This window comes from Falco rusticolus, chromosome 10, assembly GCF_015220075.1.
Source record: "Falco rusticolus isolate bFalRus1 chromosome 10, bFalRus1.pri, whole genome shotgun sequence".
Lineage (NCBI taxonomy): Eukaryota > Metazoa > Chordata > Aves > Falconiformes > Falconidae > Falco > Falco rusticolus.
The window spans coordinates 17,076,712-17,097,559 of record NC_051196.1 but is presented as its reverse complement, the minus strand read 5'-3'; the positions used below and the strand labels follow the sequence as shown (position 1 = coordinate 17,097,559).

General features: G+C 43.2%; 2 long non-coding RNA genes across 3 annotated transcripts; one reads left to right on the top strand and one right to left on the bottom strand.

Moving 5' to 3' along the window:
* The first annotated feature begins 750 nt into the window (after nucleotides 1-750).
* LOC119154902 lies at nucleotides 751-10,210 on the top strand. 2 transcript variants are annotated; one of them, XR_005106554.1, is made up of 4 exons: nucleotides 751-1,132; nucleotides 1,592-1,672; nucleotides 7,897-8,086; nucleotides 8,852-10,210. It is a non-coding gene; the product is annotated as an uncharacterized LOC119154902 (long non-coding RNA). The 2 variants fall into 2 exon arrangements; XR_005106555.1 differs by lacking the exon at nucleotides 7,897-8,086.
* Nucleotides 1,681-9,120, bottom strand: LOC119154903. The gene is made up of 3 exons (XR_005106556.1): nucleotides 9,064-9,120; nucleotides 6,149-6,319; nucleotides 1,681-5,097 (listed from the first exon to the last, which is right to left on the bottom strand). It is a non-coding gene; the product is annotated as an uncharacterized LOC119154903 (long non-coding RNA).
* Nucleotides 10,211-20,848: the final 10,638 nt, after the last annotated feature.

Genomic DNA, 20,848 nt, shown 5'->3' with positions numbered 1-20,848 from the left:
CGGGCGGCGCGGGGCGGTGCGGCCGCAGGAAGCGGCCATTAGCGGGAGCCAATGGGGGCGCCGGGCTGTTACCAGGCGGGACGGGCAGATCTCGGCGCCAGGCTCGCCCGGGCCCGCCGAGACAAAGAGGACTGGGCGCAAGGGCCAGAGCCGCTGCCGCCGGGCCGGACCCCCAGTCTCGTCCCGCGCTCACCCCGGTGGCCGCAGCTGCCCGGCCCAGGGGGGCGGCGCCGCTCGCCCCCCCCGCTGGGGGCCCGCCCCGCTACCCGCCCGCTGGGCGGCGGAACGGGGCTCCGGCAGCGCTGGCTCCTCGTCCCGCACTGCCGCCGTCCCCCCCCGCCGTACTCCCGCGGGCCCTCAACCGGCAGCGCCCGCCGGAGCCCCCGGGGGTGCCTGCAGCGCGGCGGCTCTGCTCCCCGCCCCGGGGCTGCGTGCTTAACGGGCGTGCCGCCTCCTGCCCCGCCGCCAGCGCGCCCAGCCCGCGGCGCTGCCCCGCTGCTCCCAGGGGCGGCCGCCGCCGCTCGCGGCCCCGGGGGCTTCCGAGGGCGCTTCCTTCCTGCCCGCCGCCCTCCCCGCTGCCGGGGCCGCCGCTCCCGGCCGGCACTTTCTCATGATGTCATCCCGCCCCGCGCGCCGCGCCGGCCCCGCCGACAAGGGGCGCCCGGCCCGCCCCCGCCGGCAGCGCGCGCCGCTGCGCGGCCCCGCCGCCTGAGCGCGCATTCCTCGCGTGCCGCCGCCCGCCCGTATTCTTACGAGGAGCGGCGCAGGGGGGGCGCCGGCGCGGAAACCTCCCCCCTCCGCGCCCCGCTCTGGTGGGGGCCGTTCGACCTGAACTGGCGCAAACGGGAGGGGGAGCAGCGGCTCCCGTGGGGGCGGCGGTGTCGCCCCTCATGCCGCGGCTTCATACCGCGGGCGCCTCCGCCCGGCCCTCCCGCCTGTAATTACGACGCGGTAACGAGGCGGGAGGCGCTGAGGTGCCCGGCGCTGCGGCGCGAGGCAGGTGAGGCGCGCGGCCCCTCACGGCCTCCCGCCATGTTTTCCCCTTGGGAGCTGTGCCCGCAGCGCCTGGCGCAGGGCCGCACGTCCTCTGGGTGGTGGGAGAGGTGCGCAGACCATCTCCCTTGGCGGACAGGTGCGTGTGGGCGAGCTGCTCTGCCAAGGACAACGCTGGGGAAGCAGATCCCGAACCCCAGTGCGCTGGAGGGGCCACGGGGCAGCTCTTCCTCCTTCCCACCCGGCGCTGACAGTGGTGGCGACCCAAATGCAGGGCCACCATATGGGTCCATGGAGGGAGGGATCTGAAGGAGCAATGCTGCTTTGATAGATTTGTGTGGGGGAACCCTCACCAAGCTGGGGAGAAGTGTGAGTCAAGGGAGGGGAGAGCCTGGCCAGGGCGTCCTGAGGCGAGGCCGCATCGTGGTGGCATAGGCCGGGCAGGGACAGACCATAGCCACCTTCCAGAGCTGATGGCAGTTAGCTTAGCCGAAATTTAGCCTGGAGAGAGGAGGTAGTAACATGGAGAAGTGAGGCAAAAGGGCTAAGGACAGGAAGAAGAAGGAAATGAGGGCTAGTTTGTGCCTTTCTTCATCAGGGGAAACCTCATGTTCAGCCATGGCAGAAATGAACCGACGGAAGGAGACGCACTGAAGGAGGTCTGGCAGACAGCATCAAGGTGAATAGACAGTGTCTTTGTGCAGCAACATCCTCAAAGTGAAAATGTTTCCGTGGAAAATATTTTGATTTCAAACCCAGCAGCTACGGTTTTTGTTTTGCTGTGCACTGTTAACCCAGAGTCCTCAGTTGACAGTACGTTCTGGTAACACATCAGCATGAAAGTGACCGCTATAGACACTGATGTTTGATACAGTTTTGTGAACCATGAAAAAACATGTATTAGCCACATAGAGCATTTAAAGTCATTTTACAAGGTAGAAAAGGAACGTTTTCTCCATTCCACAAACTGATGCTTCCTCTGTGTAGTACTGCAAGGCAATTTAAAGGCACATTATAAATACCATTAGAAGTTTGGGGTTTTTTTGATTGGATATTGGTAGTAGTTTTTGAAGCACTGTGTTACTGTTTTTCATCTCTCTTTCACCAATATTTTAAAACAAAATGGTGCTTATAGGTTCATTTCTGCTCCCACTGAAGTCGGCAGCCATTGGGTTGCTGTAATGAGGCAGATTGCTGATGTGACGATGTGCTTGAGGCAGGGGGACAGAGAGTTTACTGGAATGATCCCTAGGCTGTATTATTCATTAGTGGTGAAGCCCTAATCAAATTTTGCGGAGTGCCTTGCATAGGTAAGTGCTAGTAAGTCAGTATGTGTCACATACGCTGCACAAAAGCTATTTCAGGAATGTCTTAGGTGTCGTCTTCTTACGTTTTTCTTGTCTCCCTCTGCCAGAAAAGATGCATTAGTAACTGTGATCCATACTATCAGATAGGCTGAGCTGGAGGGGTAGCTCCAACGAGGCAGATTTGACTCCTGGCTAAACGTATTGGCTGCAGGGATCAACATGCCTTCCTGTGCACATCTCTGTGCAGTAAAAAGGTGTAAAGACAGAATTATATTTTGGGACACTCCAGTCTAAATACAAATGAGATCTGGCACATTTTTTGTCACAGTCTCCACTGCCTGTTCTCCAGCTCTCCCAGAGCCCAGAACCGAGTCTATCTAGCCATGTAACTGCACTTCTCATTTCGGTCCGCTGCCCTGTCTGTTTTTTCTCCACCTGCTTGAAGGTGGTAAATCTGCTCACCACATCTTTGTGACACACTCTCTGAGTAAAAGTGATACAAATAACCTTTGGGACCATATTTTTGGGGGTGCTCAGCACTTCTTAACTCCAATTTAAGCCAGTGGCAGTTCTAGGGGTTATTTCTTCAGGACATCAGCTGCCTGGCTCCCCTGTAATCCACTCACCTCCTTTAAGGTCCCAGTTCTTGGTACATTAACTGTACCAAGGGACAGAAGGAGAGGCTTTCAAAATCGAAGTCGTATTGACATCTGACACCCACCTAAATTGTTTCTGTGTTCTCTCATGCTTTCTGTTGACTTGAAGTTCTGTGTTTGGGAAGCTCATCTGCCTTGTTTCAGGACTTCTTGAATATTGGTCTTGAATACATTGGTTGAACAACCACAATGACCAGAGGAACTTTACTTGTACTACCTAACGTTGCTCACCATGCAATGTTCTCCACCAGGGGCCAAGAGAAAGTGAGGATGAGGAGAGAAAGAAACCTGCTTCACTTAAAAGCAGTGGACTGGGTAATGTAGATGATTAGGATTTAAGATATTTCACTGAAAGAGCTGCAGTTCAGTAGCATGAACAATCCCAGAAAGTCTCCTTTCGCTTGTGGTGGTCTGTGAATGGCTTTCCCAACTCTTTCTAAGCAGACAGGCACCGTTGTGCCCCCAGCAAGAGGAGGGCCTTGCTGTTCACGTGAGTGAGACCCTGGAAGCTGAAACTGCAAACATCTTGCAGGTGACTACAGCATCCCTCAGACTGATTTGAAAACCTCAGCCATTTTACTCCTTGGTTGTAAAGTGGATTGGCACCTCTCTGAAGGACAAGCATGTGTTCTTTGAACCTTTAGTAAAAATCGTTTGGCTCAAAACCAAGTCTAAAACACTGGATTATAATTCTAACCTGAAGCATAGATGACAAAATGATAAATTTGCAAAACTCAGGCATTTTTCAGAGCACATGAATTCAATGGGAGTATTACCATCAACATCAAAGGGAGCAGGATTGAACCTGTAATGTATAGCACTAATGACTACAATCAAATAAACTTACATTGCCTGGGTTTGCTACCACCTTTTGCCTTGTGTGTGTGTGTGTGTGCACTTTTATGTGTGTGCCAAATGAGTGGATCCAGAGTGCTACCATTTCACATCTGGGGCAGTTATACCAGACTGGTAAAAATATAAATTGTGATGCAGGGTGACAAGCTTTGGGGAATCTGGTCTGCTTGTTTCTGTGCATCACTAAAGGAAGCAAAGAACTGAAAACCTTAAAAGATGAGATTATAGCCTTAGTAAAGTCTTCAGAAATATTTATATTTAATTTGATCTGCCTGTGGCAGCTGACATTTTTTTACTTTCTTGCGGTGCAGCTCAGTTTGATTAAAAAATAGTATGGAATAGCATATCTTTGGGGAAATATTCCATGTTTCTCTATTATATATATTTTATATATATGAAACATTGTATGTTTCCTAGCGTTACATCTTTGTATACTGGTTGTTTTATATTCTTTTTGCTGTGTCTGGAGTAGCGCACAACGTCAGCAGTAGTTGTTTTGTCCCCTCTGGTTACTTCTTACCTGACTCGCTCTCCACTGAGCTACAGCTAGTGACAGAAGAGAATGTAAGGTATGATAATAGCCTCCTGTTTAACTCAACTGAATTTGTTTTGTTGGCTAATTTTCATTGGTGTTTACATCCTTCTCTAAATTGCTCAGATTTACAACCTTAAACTGTGGATGCTGCTTCTGGGCTGGGGGTAGGGTGGGTGCGAGGGACTGGAGCAGGAGTAATTCTTCTAAATGTGTGTTACATTTCAGAGAGATTAAAGTTAAAAGACAAAATAAAATGTGAATGTCAATTTTGATTAATAGCTACATCCTTTTTGTTTCCAAACCATGATATTTTCTGAGGTCTTAACATTACCTTAGCCTAGGAAGAGCCTAGAGTTTTTTGCAGCATCAGTGTCTGCTTTTAAAGAACAATCAAAATTAAAAATGTGATGTCATTCCATTCAAAATTCCCTTTATTCTTTAGGATTTGTTCATTTCCCAGCATGGGACTTAAGTGGCTTTATCAAAGTGCTTAGTTTGCTGTTGCCTGTTGATAGGATCCCCAGTCATTCACATAATGAAAGTGTATAAAACTTCCATTCCCTTGACTATGTGAGGAAGGTCTTTTTAACGCAGCTGAAAAATATGGATAATGCTGTCATGGGATTCCCTAGTCATGATTGCATCAGGCTATGAAAACATCTGGATGAACAGAGTGAAGTTAGATGAGATCATCTGACAGAGATTCTCAACTGGAAAATGGTACTGCACAAAGATCCAACACTTCAAACACCTGAAGAGAAAGCAAAATAAACCTTAATATTTATTTCCAACCTAAAATATGCACAGAGGACTCTGCCAGGCACAAGCCTGTGGCACAGGCATGGGTGTTATGATGCGTGTGCTAACTGCAGTGTGTCTTGAAATGTGCAGGTAATTTCCCAGAATATTGTGCTGAGAAAAGGGAGGATCTGGAAAAGGGGAATGACTGGCTACATATTTGATTGAAGCACATGATAAAGCTGTGTCCCTGCCTTATCTCTCTTCTTTAAAATCTGTGTGTAGTTTGAGTATATTTTGTCTACAACCAAAATATTTCATCAAGTCCCAGCTTTGGCTTTGAATTCAGGCTGTGACTGGAACTGGTTAAAGAAGCTGAATCTCAGCAAAATGGTAGTATAAAAGCAGGAAAACTTTCTCAAGAAATACCGAGAATATTTTTTGGTACTTCTGGAGTAATCAAATGATGTAGCACACTGAAGCCAGATTGGGAATGATTTAGAAGCTAATTCAGGAAAATACTTAAAACGTGCCTAAATTTAAATAAGTACAGTACACCAGAATTACTTATATGCTTAGAAATTAAATATATGTTTAAATACATTGCTGAACTGGAGCCTAAGGGTACAGTTTAAAGTTAAAGCTAAACTAGTCTAGACAGTAGCTGCTGCTGAAAGTGATTTATCCTGGTTTACTTCCCTGAAATGGCTCACACTGGAGTTTATTGACAATAACTGCTGCTTCCTCAATAACTTTGAAAAATATTAATTTCTCATAAAAATGGAAGTAAAAGTCTTAGTACTGAAAATCAATGGAGGTGATACACTGAAGTCAATTTCTGTACTAACATGCAATCCCTATTTGATTTCACAAGCTACAGCCTGTTAGAAAAAGAATTAAGGGGAGCAGTTCTCATGCTGACTAGGATGCCTTTATTGTGCTTATGGGCCCTTGCATCCTCCTAGCGATAACTAAGAGTAAGGGAACAGCAAAGCAAATGTGTCACTGAAATCATGCTGGCGGCAAAGCAGGTGGGAAGGTACAGGGTGTTTTGGGATGCTCACCCTTCACGGTGGGGATGCAGAAGGCATTGTCGGCACACCAGCATTGCTGGTGGCTTCTCAGCCTTGCTGAAACCAGCCGCAGAGAGATTAGGGCTTCACCGCTTGTCTTTGGCCCTCTGTGAAGGTTTTACTGCAAGCAGGAGGATAGCACTGTCTCCTGGCAAACTGATTCTGGAATAAAACCATAGAGATATCAAAGGCTGTTCAGAGGATCTGACACAAAGGTGACCCCTTGGGCAGGTCAAGGTTTCCCCTGGACATACACCAGGAAGTCATGGGCTTGGGGAGATGATGCTTGCAAAGTTGTCTGTATTTTTAAGGGTGGCATTAGCAGATCTCGGTCTCTTAGTGCATTTAAAGGCAGCAGAGGTCTGAGGACTGCAGGTATCCTTCTGGCAAGCTTTCCATGGGAGGAGGAAGACTAGGGCCTGTGGATTTCTATCATGGTCATTTCAGCTGCAACAAAGCACTTGGCTGCCTGCCTGTGACGGCTTTGTGATAAGACTCTGTGCAAAGATCTAGCATATTTTTAATCAAATGTTTCCATTAGTTTTAATATATTGTACCCATCAGATTACAGTCACTCAGCAAAAATCCAGCCTTCGACACAGTGTCTCATTTATCCTCGTTCCTACCGTGCACCCAGCTCTGCTTTGCTGACGTTGGTTCTGGTTGTACAGTCTTGTTGTGGGGTTTTTTTTAGGGGGTGGTGCAATTAGCCTGGTTGGAGCTACTAGGCCAAGGAACATCAAGCAGTAAAATAAAGTCTTGATGACATATTTGAACTCTTGTAGACCATGGGTTATCTGATCTGCAAGGTCACTGCTATTCTCTGGGAAAGTTTAAAAGAATCTGCTCCTGTTTCAAGCTTAAAGGGCCCTTCTTGACAATTTTAGGATGTAAATTCAGTTTTTCTTTAAGTATATGCAGTTCTGCATTGCTGAGTGTTTCAGAGTATTAACTACCTGTGTTTTTATTTCCTTTCCTTTTAACTGCTCATCAAAGGCAAACAGAGTAGAATTAGTTTTAATGAACAGAAGGAAAAAGTGACTCCAATAAGGCTCCTTCTGCTACCAAAACTGAATGAAATGCAGAAAGGAAAATAATAATAATGTGAAAATGAGAAACCTAAAAAGAACTTCCAGATTCCTTCTAATAATTTAAGCTGTCATCAGTAGCAGAAATAAGGAATTATATTTCAGACATGACTTATACCAGACATGTCTTAAAAAGAAAAAGACAAATGGATAATGCCTGAAGAGACTGTCCCTGAGAATAAAAAAAAGTGCAGAATTAGGCTCTGGGAAGCCAAGTATCTTTTCCACCGTTCAGTCTGTAGAAAAAAGAAATGATGGCCCTTGATCTTTAGCAGCTCTAACAGATGGACTTGGGGAAGCAGTAGGAAAATAACATCATTAAAAGTTTTGCCTTTCTGTATTTATGAAAAGTCAAGTTGTGCCTTGCTCAAAATGTTTGAAGCTATTATATTACAAAGATTTGGTATAAATATGATTAGCTTAACAGTATTCTTCTGTAATACACATCATAAAGTCTTGTCAGAATGAAATTGAATGCTAAAAACATCGCATAATAACTTTCACAGACCATTAAGGTTTAAGGCTACAGCGTGGGAGTTTATTACAAAGAGACCCCTCTACATAGCATATACTTTGTCAGAGGTATTTCCACCCCCAGGCTTTATTTGTTGCAAAGTATGATGTTCTGACTTTGTTTATGTTCTTATACAGACTGGCTTAGCTTTGCGGTGTTGTTGCAATGCAGTGGGGAATCCTATAGGAAGAGATTGAGAAGGCTATTATTTTCCTTTCACGGGAATCTGACTATGTAAACTCTTGGCTGTTTTATCCTTGCTGGCTGTGGCAAACTGTCACCCCTCCGTTTCCCTCCTATTACAGTAGCAGCAGCTGGCAGGATGAGGTATGACTTTCCCTCCCTGGTGTCTTTCATGCCACCCTGTGTACTGTTGGGAACAAAGATAATGCATACCTTTGCCTCAGGGATTATAAATGTAAAGCCCTTAAGGGACATGTAGTTTATCTACAAAGCACTGCACTACTTGTGCCATAAAAGTTTCTTATCACCCAGTAGGAATATGGATTGAGATCCATTCATTTGACTCCATGTAGGTATCAGAGTTTATGGAAGGATCCTATTACTTTGCAGTTATCTCCTTGGGCTGATTTTACCCTGGTATAATTCCGTGGGTTCCCATAAAGCTGTTTCAGACTCATGTGGAGCAAGTGGGGGAAGACTGAGTGCGTGTACTCAATGAAGTTAGAGTGATAGCAAAATGTAAGCTGGAGTCTTTGGCGGGAAAATCACTCTCCATTGATAAAAAGTTTGTGATTAATCACCAACTTGATTATATTACCCTTTAATTAAGCTTCTAAGTGCCAAAAAAAAGGGACTTTGGTATGTTTTTTCTTTGTTATCTCTTTACCATGGCTCTGCTGGTGTTATTTTATAGAATCATAGAATCGTTTGGGTTGGAAATGACCTTTAGGATTGAGTCCAACTGTGATAAAAGGTCTTGAATCGATTTCCCTTTACTGCAGCTGTTCCCACTCCATAAAGGGGAAGTAAGGTCATATTCTTCCTTGCTAGTGCTTCCACAGTTGCAACCATTTTGGTGGAAAGCAAAAATGTAGGTATAAATATGTGTTGGTTTAATTTATGTTGCAGAGTTACCATCCTCTACCTTGGATTCATTTCTCAGCTTTCCCTGGAGCTCTTGGGAACCCACACAGACGTCCATGAGATTTTCTTCCACAGAAAACTGCTGATGCTAACCATGGATCTACAGCACAGGCAGCTGTTACCAGCAGTTTACAGTAACCTTCCTCACGCAGGATCCCACTATACTTCACAAACTAATCAAATACAGCACCACTGACCTGCAACGAGCACCGAGGCAGAGCGTGGCAGCTATTCAACACAGAGTACATGGACCAAGATAGTTTCATCAAAAGCCACAGAAGCCAGTTCCATCTCTGGTGGGAAGTGTCCTGGGACGATCAAGGGCCAGAATGAAAAAGGAGAGTTTTAGTTCTGAACCTAGTATCTGGGAGAAGAAATACAAATCTCAGCATGGTTTCCCTGGAGAAATAAAGGGCATTGATGATGCCTGGCAAGCTGAAGGACTTTTGTTTATGGACTCACTGAGGTTTTGGGTTGCCTTCTGACCTTGAGCCATTTTAACCCCTTTGTTTTTTTCTAGCATTCCTCATGCTTTTCACTAGATCATGCTTGATGTTTTGGTACTAAGCGACCCTTTTGATAATTGTGGTACAGTACTGTAGTCCCTGAAGATCTCCCCCATTTCCATAGCTCTGTCAGCACAAGGAGAAACAGTCTTGACAAAAATCCCAGCAGGACTCTGAGCACACAGTTCCTGCACCGAGAAGTGAAAATTCAAGTGCAATGTGTGGGGTTGTTATCCTTACAGCAGAAATGTAACAGCAATGAAGTATTGTTTGAAATATCAATCAACGGACTAGCCAGAATGCATTGCTTCGGGTGGGCTGTCTCAGATCTGCAAGAAACCTCAGCTCCTTTTGCCCTGAGAAGGATTTGGTAGCTGGGGTCAGTTAGGATTGGCCACACAACTGGATGACGAAGAGGGACCAAGGCCCCTCAGGAGAGTGGCTGCTGCTCTGGGTGCCACTGTCAGTGCCAGACTCTCAAACACAGGTTTCTTGTGCTCTCATGCATCTTCTGACTAGGAAAGCCACATCCTCAGCTCAGGCTGGATCTTATTTCCTGCTCTTAACATGCTCCTGTTCACAAACCCACCTCTTCTTTAGAAACCCTCACTGCCACCTTCACTTCAGAGCTGAGGGAGCCCAACCAGCGCAGGGCCCTGGCTTCAGTCCTGGTGTAGTTATCTCATCCATCTGGTTCACTGATAGAGGGAGAGATGGAATGGCTCACAGGTATGCAATTTTGGACTAGTTTAAATTATACCATGTAATAGAAGTAATGATAATTATGATAATATCTTACAATATCGATGAGAAAAATAAACTGTTGTGTCAAAATGTACCTGACAAGCAGTACAATGGAGTGTTACATACTCAAGAGAGAGAGTAGAAGTTACTTCCCTCATTTTCATCCCATCCTCTGAATCTTGACTAGCTTAGGGGTTAAACCTGGGAGACAGAATCATCTGCATAAGAAATGTGGTACAAACCATCAGCTCAGGCTGAGAGGAACTGCAGGCTCCCACACAGCCCATGCCAGAGATAGTACTATCAGATGGAAGGAGGTTATATACATAGTGTGGTGTATCAGTCTCAGCTAAGTGTCTTTGCAACGGTTTCCCACATCACTCAGCAGCTTGTTTAAGGTATCGTGATTAACCAGTAGGCTCCGAAAGAATTTCTCACAATCAGTAGAAATACAACAAAAGACCTAAAGGCCCACAGTAGAAGGCAAACATAATAAAGGACAGTGAGTGTGTGCCCATGCCTCTCCTGAAAAATGTCCACAGCTGCCTGGGTTCCAAAGTATTGTAAATTCACTGCTAATATTTTTGTTTTGGTCCTTTTCACGTAATAGTCTAGTCAGATTTATGAAAAGCAGCAGAAATCTTGCTTACTGAAGTCCTGTTACATGCATGATGGAACTTTGCAAAGCCACCATTTTTTTCTCAGCCTTCAAAAAATAATCAGTTATCTGTACCTGATTCTCAGGAAAAGACTTGATCGTGAAATGATTGTAGCGAGATCTTTTAATTGAGTCTGTAAAGACTCTCATAAAACATGACAGTTGATAAATGGCTTATCTGGTATGGCAACTTACTTGGTATTAAATTCAACTGGAAAAAGACAGCATGTTTTATGATGCTTTTCACCTCCTTTTTACCGTGCACCTTTGCCTGTTTACCGTTTTGCAAAGTTCAGCAATTGGTAATGGATTTGCCAGCCATGCAAGTTAGAAAGTTTCTCCTATTATCAAGATCAATGGTTTCCTCTTCTTCTAATTGCAAACCACTTCCTTTATCATGAAAATTTTAAATTTCCATAAATAGCCTTCCCAAAGGCTAAGTAACTGCTAAACAAAACTAAAAGCAAAGTGAGAAGAAGTACAATGCAAATAAATAAAAGCCTGAATTCTTTCAGGAGGAGAACTTATGAGGTGCTGAGCACCCCTGAGAGCTGCTTGCTTTGATAAAGTTCAGCACGGAGGTGCAAAAGCATCCTACAAGGCCTCTTAAAGCAGCCCCTGTCAGCCTGCCTTCTTAGGCCAAAGTCCAAAGTTGATTCAAGGCAGTGTTGAACCACAAAACTTTAGTCATAGAGTCATAGAGATGGCAGAAGGAACAGCTGGCAGATAAAGATGACAGACAGCAAAAATGTATTTTAGATGAGACTTCTAGTTACTTGAATGCTGTTAAATTAGATGTTGTCTTTCCATAATTTAACTCCTGAAGCCCCAAAATGTTATTTTATACATTATGACACAGAGAGCTGATGCACAGTACATCAGCTGTGATGTAATATTGACAGACAAATACAGCTATTGTATTCATAAATGTTCGCTTTACAAAGTAAAGAGCATTGTAACAACATATACTTAATGCTAGCATGATAGACTGCAATGTAATCAGTCTTGGATGAACTGAGAACACAAACAAAAATAGATTAGCTAACAACTGAATCGTGTTTATCTTGCTTGACAGTGCTAGTTCAGTAATGAGTCATTTTCTGATCTAATGTTACTGCCATCTCTAGTATTGTGGGTAATTGTTACTGCTGAGAGAAAAAGTTTGAACAACCCAAAGGCTGAAGAAGCGAAGGAGTATTAGCATTAGTCTGTCTGATCCCCAGTAGATGCAATATACCAGTTTGGTGCATACTTCCTTAAGCCATGAACCCAGGGTCATTACAGATCTCACAGGGCTTTTGTGAAAGCAGAGTTATTTTTCCAGGAAGGATCATAGCTGAGGGCCTGACATACCCTTCACTTAAGCGGTGCTGTCCATGCTTTGCTGGTTGCCACATCCCTCACCTCCAGTGGCTAGGGTGAGAAGAGAGAAAACCTTGCTCTGCTGACCCCGTGGGCTCTTCTGCAGGTGTTGAAAGCCGTGCAACATAGCTGAAGGTTAGTTTCAGCCACCTTTAAGAGCCCTGTTTTACCTGCCCCGCAGTGTCGGCAGCTCACGTAGTCAGTTCCCCAGGCCTGCCTCCCAACTAGCTAGCACAAGCATTGATAGCCACGTAAGCAGAGCAGCCCAGTGCTCACAACAGGCTAGTAGCCCAAGTATTTACCCAGGAGCCTGGGTGGTTTTGCTGGCCACGGTATGGTATGCTCCATGCTGCAGCCAACAATATCTGAGCTGACGAGCTCAGGCATGTCTTCATGAGCTGCTTTACTTTGGGGACTGTAGCACTGACGTATCTATTTGTTGGTAATCGATGGGGATGAGTAGGAAACTCTCTCCAAGCATGCTTCTTTAAGGATTAAAAGTGTTCTGCATTTGTAATAGAGAGTAATTACCTTTTCTGAAAATAGCTATCAACTTAATTTTAAATACTAAAACTTTGCACTGAGGTCACTCAGATTCCTGGTGGAAACGTGCTATGGAAGACAAATATTCAAAGCAAGAATGGGCATGAATGTGATTGGGCTTGATTCTGATCAAGTTTACATTTGTTTAAAGGCCCAGCCCAAAGCCTGTGAAAGTCATTTGACTGACAGGATAAATCAGCTAAAGTCAATGGGATTACCCTACTGTCAGCCCAGTATGGGAGAGATCAAACCCCAGATCATTATCTTTTTGTGGTTTTCCTTTTTGCATATTGAGAGGGAGTCAGTGTGAAGGGCCATTGATAGTTTTGTAAAACACGGTTACATTCAGTGGGAGCCTGCATGCCTGCGGATGGTTGGCAGGATATGGCCCATAAAGCTGCCGGGGTGGGGGCTGAAGATTTCATACCTCTCATGTGCACTGCATCTGTTTGGTTTTGCTGCCAGAGGTAATCAGACAGTTAATAGCTTTTGCATAGAGAGCCAATTGACTGTGTACTATGTGAGAGCCTAACCAGGCATGAAAATGTAAAATGAAAGAATTAGTTAAACCACGACATTCTTCTGGGAAATGCTAATGGGTAACAGTTATCACTTACCACCTTGGTCTCTTGTTCTTTCATCAGAATCAATTACTTAATTTTTCTTCTTGTGCATGATGATGATGCTCTCATGAAAAACAACTCTATGGAAATACTGAATACCAGTAAGTCAGAAGAAGCAAAGGATGCAAAACTGCAGTTTTCCCATGGCCTGAAAATGACTCCCTCCCTGGCTTAGGGCAGCCACAGGTATGCTGTTAATTTTAAGTCCTCTTGCCAGAAGGCTATAAAATGTCTTTTCATCTTATGTTACATAAGTATCCAACAAATAAGAAGACTGTTATTACAAAGGCAACCACACTGAAAAAAGGTTTCATTTACTCTGGAAACCTGCATTAAAGACTTCTGATGTCTCTGTGTAACTTGTAGGTTGCTGAACACTCTTGGAGAGGAAAAGTCATTTAATTCTTCTTAAAAAAGGGGTAGCAAGTTTGATGCAACATCAAACTGGGATGCTACTAGGAACCATGTGATAAATCTTTTGTTAAACATTGCAGTGATTTACTCTCAAAGATGAGCTTCTGTATGCTTTAAGCATTCTGGAAAACAGTGGTTATATTTAGCACTCTCTAATTAATTTTTTTGGTGATCCTTCTGAACTAAACAGAAAAGATCCATCTGTGTCAGGAGTGAAAACTGTGAGGTGCTACGTACATCTTAAGATATGAAAAAACAACTGAGTGTGAGGATGCTCAAGACTTGAGAGAAGGTGTTCAGCAGCTACAGGAAGGGTCTCCAAAATCCTTATGCTTCTTGTCATCACAGAAACAATTCTGCTTGCCTTCACTGGGTGCTGAATTGTTGCTTTGTAATTTTTTCATGGTTTTCTCCAGGAAAATAAAATACGGTTTTGTGCCAGTAAGATAAAGACATTGTAACAGTGAGATAAGGCATAGAGGAGGATGCCTCTGTGAAGGTGATACAGCGTGCATTCAGCATACCTCTTAGTAATTAAGGCATTCTTCCTGAAGTTCGGTTGTATTATAGCCTTCAACATCTTCACAAACCGATAGGCATCAGGTGTATTTAAAATATGTTCTAAGTTAGTTAACTTCCAGGCAGTACGACATCCTCACCTGCTCATTTCACAGGAAAAAAACTCCCGAACAATAGAAATCACCATGTGCATGTTGACATCCTGCTTGTAAACCAATATTGTCACAAGCAATAGGCCTAGAAAGAACAGACCAATCAATGAATGTGAACTGACTTACACTAAGCTAAAATTAGATCAAATATCCTGATTGAAGTTACTACAATTAACTAAATAAATACACATTCTCAGTTAATTATTTTTGTAATACCATTGTGCCTAGAGGCCACATCTGAGACTGAGTGCCATCCATACTAAGCACTACAAATACATCCAGTTAAGATACAACCCCGGTCTTGAACAGCTTTCTGTTCATACAGACAAAGGAAACAAATGACTGGAGACAGAAATAATTATTATCTCCATGTAACAGAAACAGGCCCAGAGAAATTGAATTGTTTCGCCCAACAGTGTAAGAATTACTTGGCAGGACTTAGATGCAAATAGACAACATCAATATCCACTTCACAAGTCTGCCCACCCTTTCTCTAGCATAAACTTTTCTACCAGAAGACTTCTCATGCACAGGACAGCTCTGGACTCTTGTTTCTTTACATTACATTCCTTATTTTTCCAACACAGCACAGCACGCACTAGCTAGAGCTTTCAGTTTCTGATGGCTGTTGATGATCCTGTGTCCTGTCAATCTCACCATAGTGAAGAGCAGTGTGAAGCATGCTGCTATTCTGTATTAATTAATGATATTTCACTAGCAAAAATTCAAAGCCTCAAACACACAGATCTATGTACATCCATGTTTCTGTTGACTGCTTTCACTTTGTTTAAGAGCTCATATATGCATATTCTTCCTCAAATCTAGAGCCCAGCTTTGCCTTCTTTGTGTACATTTGGAAATCAGCTATGTAGAGAAAACTTTAAAAATCTCATTGCAAAGGGAGGAAACGTGTCTTAATAAATCCAGAAATAAGCCATTCTTTTGGGTCAAGGCAACTAACAGGTATAGCTTCATCTCTTGGAAGTAAGTCCCAAAAATATACATAGCAAATACTTTGGCTAAGTTACTTTTTATCACCATTAGCCTTTCCTTGATTATTTTCATCGCATTATTTACTTGCATCTATGGTATATTAATTCATTGAAGCAGAAATAGTGCTGCTTGCTGACTCATTCTATCTGCTGGAAAAAAAAAAAAAAGAAATACAGAATATCCAGTGTGTTGTGACTCTACTCTGTTCTTAAAGATACCCTGCAGTGACATCTTCAAGCATAGACCCAAACCCAAGGCAGCTGCTTTGGCCTTTCTCTACTTTCTGTCAACCTTGGTTCTGTCAAAATCAATGATAAATGGTGCTGGCTTTAACTTAATCTGGAATTTAATGTATTTCCACACAAGCAGTGCAGTGATGTGGCTAGTGCATAGTTCTCAAAGTTTCTTTCCCCCTTTCTCTGCAGAAAAGTAATCCCAGAAGAAAGCTGAAAATCATGAGGTTTCGAAAGTACTGTTCCTATGTCTTTACTAAACAACCTCAGATTTGTGTTCCAGGCTTTGATAGATCCATTTCGTAGTCAATCAAAGATAGTTGTGGATTTGAGGAAGTTTGAAAAATTAGCTCAAAATAGTCTGTTCTTCTTGTAATATTCACTATGGAATTACTTGCAATGATTCAGTAATGAAAATTTCCTTTCTAGCTTTTTAGCTATAAAATATGACTGTATGCAGGTCCTTGAGTCCATCTGGAACTCCAACAAGTCGATGTCTGTGCCATCTTCCCAGCCATAAAATTATTTTCTGCCTCTTTGCTGGACTGAAAGTTCTAGGAAAAGGCTAATTTGAGAAATTACAGAACATTGTATCAAACAATAATTTTTCCCAGATAGCCACACATCTGAAACAAAATCTTCCTTTAAATAGCATGGATGTATATTTTGAATACATGATTATTTTCTATTTCTGGAATATTTATTTACCTGAAACCCTGCAGCTTTAGGAACCATATTGTGACCTGAAGAAAAAGACTAGCAGCATAATAGATGGCCTAGAGATCTCCCTTTTTCAAGTCTCCTGGCTGAGAAAATTTTAAAAAATGAAAAAAAGAGAAGTCTTCTGTGTTTGATCAGTGCAAGAACCAGCTTTCCAAATGGAGAGAGCCTTTAGAAACACAAGTGAGGTTTTGATCCTTGGCCCCAGTGTCATCCACCTTGGAAAGCTTTCTGTTTTTATTATTTTGAACAGGTCAGCAACAGTGAGATGGGAAACTAGATTTCAAAACAGAAGCCTCTACAGTGTTTCAGCTAAACATTGCATGGTTTCAAATGGAAATCTAATATTGGTCCTGGATCCCTTGCAAATTACCTAGTCTTTTGCTGGTGGGCGCTCCAAGTCTCTGAAACAGCAGTGCCTCCTGATTTATGGCAGTAAGCACACAGCATGGAGGAGGCCAGAGCTCTGGTTCCCAGGGAATGTTTTCAGCTCTCAGGCCTGGGTCCCAAGTACAGGGTTGGAGTTAGGGGCATTTGCTTTGCTGCTCCTCTCCCACATTCCCCAAGCTCCCGCTGGAAGATGGCTCTCGGGTCCCAACACACCTCTGCCTGTCCCAGCTCCCCTCCAGATATTTGGTGCTCAGACCTAGAGCACGCAGCTGCCCCATGGGTTGCACACAGCCACGATGACCCTGAATCCAGATTCTCAGTGTGAAAAGAAGTCCTCAGCAATGAATGAAAAATATTTTCCATTTTTATCTCCAGGTCAGGTTAATGGAAATTTTGCAACTTGCTCAGACTGATACAGTTAGGACTGTGTATTTGCTGGTGTGAACAGGAACACAGTAGCTGTTCTTCTGCTTCCTGCATTTGAACACGGTGAATATATGATCTGGGGCTTCTGCAATGCTGTTTGCTGACACTCTTTCTTTAGGAAAGTAATTTGGGAAGAACAACAAAGAATTCTTCAGCAAACTTCCTTGCAGAAAAAGTTGTGGTTGTCTTGCCAGTTCTCAAAATTAAAACTATGTTCCAGTCAAAAATGCCTATTCAGACTGACATCAAAGAGAAAAATGTGAGCAGGTCAAGGAGTTTAATTTCCATGGCACTTGCATTTGTGATTCACATGTAGGGTGCAGTAATGACTTACATGCCCATTGGCAATAATGTAATAGAAGACTAGTGTGAATAAAAAGAAAAATGAATTGGAGGTAACAGTAATGGGCCAAATTCTGTATTCAGTTGGATGCGCAGAGCTCATTGAAGTTGGGCAGTGTCACATAGAGCACATTCTGGTGGTCTTTCTCACAACAGCATTTTCATGAATACATACGTTATGAAGCAGAGCACCCTCACAGTTGCTGCTAGCCTGGGCTGAGGTTTTTAGAAACGAGCAGTGGTACCACTGTTTGGGGATATCAGTCCAAGATGCTCATGGCGGGCCTTGATGGTGGAAGGCTCCTTTCCCCTGTCTAGAAGCCAGGTCCCTTTAATATATCTCAGGCTGAACACACTAGGTGACTCCTGAAAAATCTGGGTCTTAGGGCATGTTTCCTGAATCATTTGAGGTGTGCTTTCATACCAGCTTTGTAACTTCTCAAAATCTGTAGTTAAGGTAAAGAGCTATATCTTGAGGTATAAAAGCAGGAGGTATGTAAACTTTTTAACAGTCTCTGTATATTCTCCTGCTACTCATTTGCTTTTCTCATGGGGTGATCCAACTAGGCATTACAGACTGTTGATAAACAGATTTTCAGCCTATTTCATTTAACCATTACTACATTTCCATATCAAAGATTTTACACTTGGCATGCCCGAGCCTATTTTATTTGTAATCTTTTCTCAAATGAGAAGTTTGGAATGTTTTTTCATCATGTGTTTCATCTGCAATGCACTGCCTTCATGTTATTTTTTAAGATGAGATCTTATACGCTACCTCAAGTCATTCTACAACTTATTGGCTCTTATTTATTCTGGCCTCCTAGTCTAACACAATTTCTATGTTGAAACTTGTTGCTATTTTTTTTCCGGGGATACACCATATGATGTTAAGCATGTGCTGTATATCAAAGTGCAAATATAAACTAGTTGATAGTCTCTAGTCACACCCTGGATAGGTGTGGCGGTTGGGAATTTTTTGCTTTCTGGCTGGAGATCAGAATGTGCTTAACGTGGCTCCACATACAGGATCTCGGTTGGGAGAGAACTAGTTGGGGTTTTTTGGTTTGGGTTTGGGTTTTTTGTTGGGGTTTTTTTTTCATGTATGTTGTTTGAAGGGTTGGGAGCTAAATAGTTGTACTGTTTCCAGAAACAGATTTTTACTTGTTTAGCTATATTTAGAGCTGCAATCGGGAGATTGGAGGGTATGATAATCCACTACTGTCTTTCCTTCTTTCTCTCTTTCTCTATCACTTCGTGGATAAGACGATGGACAAGCTTAACTATAGTGTCAGCCTAAGGCATGGTGCAGAGCTGCACTACTCCAAGAGAAACTCCAAGGAGGAAGTATGACTCAGAGAGCTGCAATTCCTTCCACAGTTCCTCCTTGTTCCAGCCAGGGAAGTAAGTTACTTCAGTATTTCTGCTGCTAGACTAAAGTTTACTTCTCCCCTCATGCTTACAAGCCTCAGCTTGCAGAATAGAAAGAAGAGGGGTAAGGGTCTGTGCCAGAAGCTAGGTGTCACTAACCTGGGAAAAGGAGTTTTGCTGCCTTTGACACCTCTGCTGCCAAAGTGAGACAGGGACCACTCTAGCCCTGTGTGGGGTTTCACTGTAAACAGTCACCTCATAGCCACCCGCTTATGCGGGCTTGCCAGTCATTTTGCAGAGATGCCTATCTTGTCAGGCATCCTTTATGTTAATACTAAGAGCAACACACAAAATACTGGACAGCTTCATACTGCTGTTTGGTTGGTTTGCTGGGGTTTTTTTACACAAATTGTTACATCATGCTGATTTTCTTGCCTAATTTTCATAGTCTCATTCAATAAGGTGTAGTCACAATCAGGCTTACGTACAGCTCATCAGACACTTCTGAATTGTCTCTCAGACAATCAGTTTCCCACTGACTTTTATTTTCCATAGTAATAGTTTGTTATTATACTCAGAGATGGGCAAAGGCTTTGCAGGCAATAGTTCTCTTGCCAAAACAGGAACATTAATAAGAGTATTTATAGTAAAATGTTCAAAATCAGTATTTCTTCACTGGTAGTACAGCTCTAAGGCATGAGAACACCAACTGATGTACGATCTCTTTGCAAATGATGGACATGACTATTCATCTGCCTGACATTCTGCTCAGCATCAACAGGCTTTGAGGAAAAAACGGACAATTCACAGCCTATTTTTAATACGCTTTTTCATGGATGGACAGCAAAGCAGAAATACTGTACTACACAGGGACCTTCAGTTGAGCACTCTTTTAAAATAATTTGTAATATGACGGTAAAATACTATGTTAACTGAGACAGTGTCAAATGAGAGCACATATTAAATACTAATGTGAGGCACTGGCCTGAAAGATAAAAGGAGTCAGGAAAACAAGAGAGGAATTCATCCATATGCACATCAGCTAGATTATCCAGGTAGGAATAAAAACACAGTACTTGTTACTATACCCTCTAGGGTTACCAGGGAGTTTTCAGGAAGCATCTCACAATTAAAAAAACCCAACAACAAAACAAAACCAGGAGTAAGAATCCCCTTCAGAAAATAGATCTGGCCCTCATATGGTGTTCAGCAGCACAGACATACACACAGAGACACAGACAGACAGACACACGCACACACACACTCTCACACTTCCTGCCTGAGTTATATCAGTTTCAAAAATAGCCTGTGAAAAATGGTTTAGGCTATTGGACCAACTTTCAGCAAAGTGGACTGAGCGTAGAGCTGAATTTATACCTCCACGTGTGATTTTGTGTACCGACATATTATAAAGCTCATCCTTATACTGTGAACTTTGAATGGCATCAGTACTAGTTCACGCGAGTACCTGACAGAGATCTGCAGAGACAGAGAAAGAGAAACGCTATTCTTTTGAGCTGGTCTTTATTCCTACACTGGAAATAAGTGATGTAAAGGAAGCATGCCGTTCAAACATGCAAAAGTTGCTTTTATTTTGCATCAGTTTATTCAGGTATTTTAAATAGGCTTAGTTAAAGTAATCAATTGAGCCTTTTTGACAACTTTGTAAGAAAGCCTTATGTGGCTAATTCTGAAATATCATCAGACAGCAGGCTAATTGTGTCCAAGTGCACATTGTTGCCACAGGTAGCAGATAACTTCCTGTGTTGAAACGATGACTTGAGAGCGATATACTTGTAGACAAGCAAATATCATCTTCCAGTCTTGCTGTGTCTTAAAGTGATCTATGAGAACTCTCTTTAGCTGAATGCCTGTGCTTAGCCAAGGTATTAGACACATTCAGGATGTATTAAACTCATACACCTTCTGAATTACTTGATGGTTTTGAATTCACATAGCTAGCTGATTTAGTCAGATTTCTAGTGC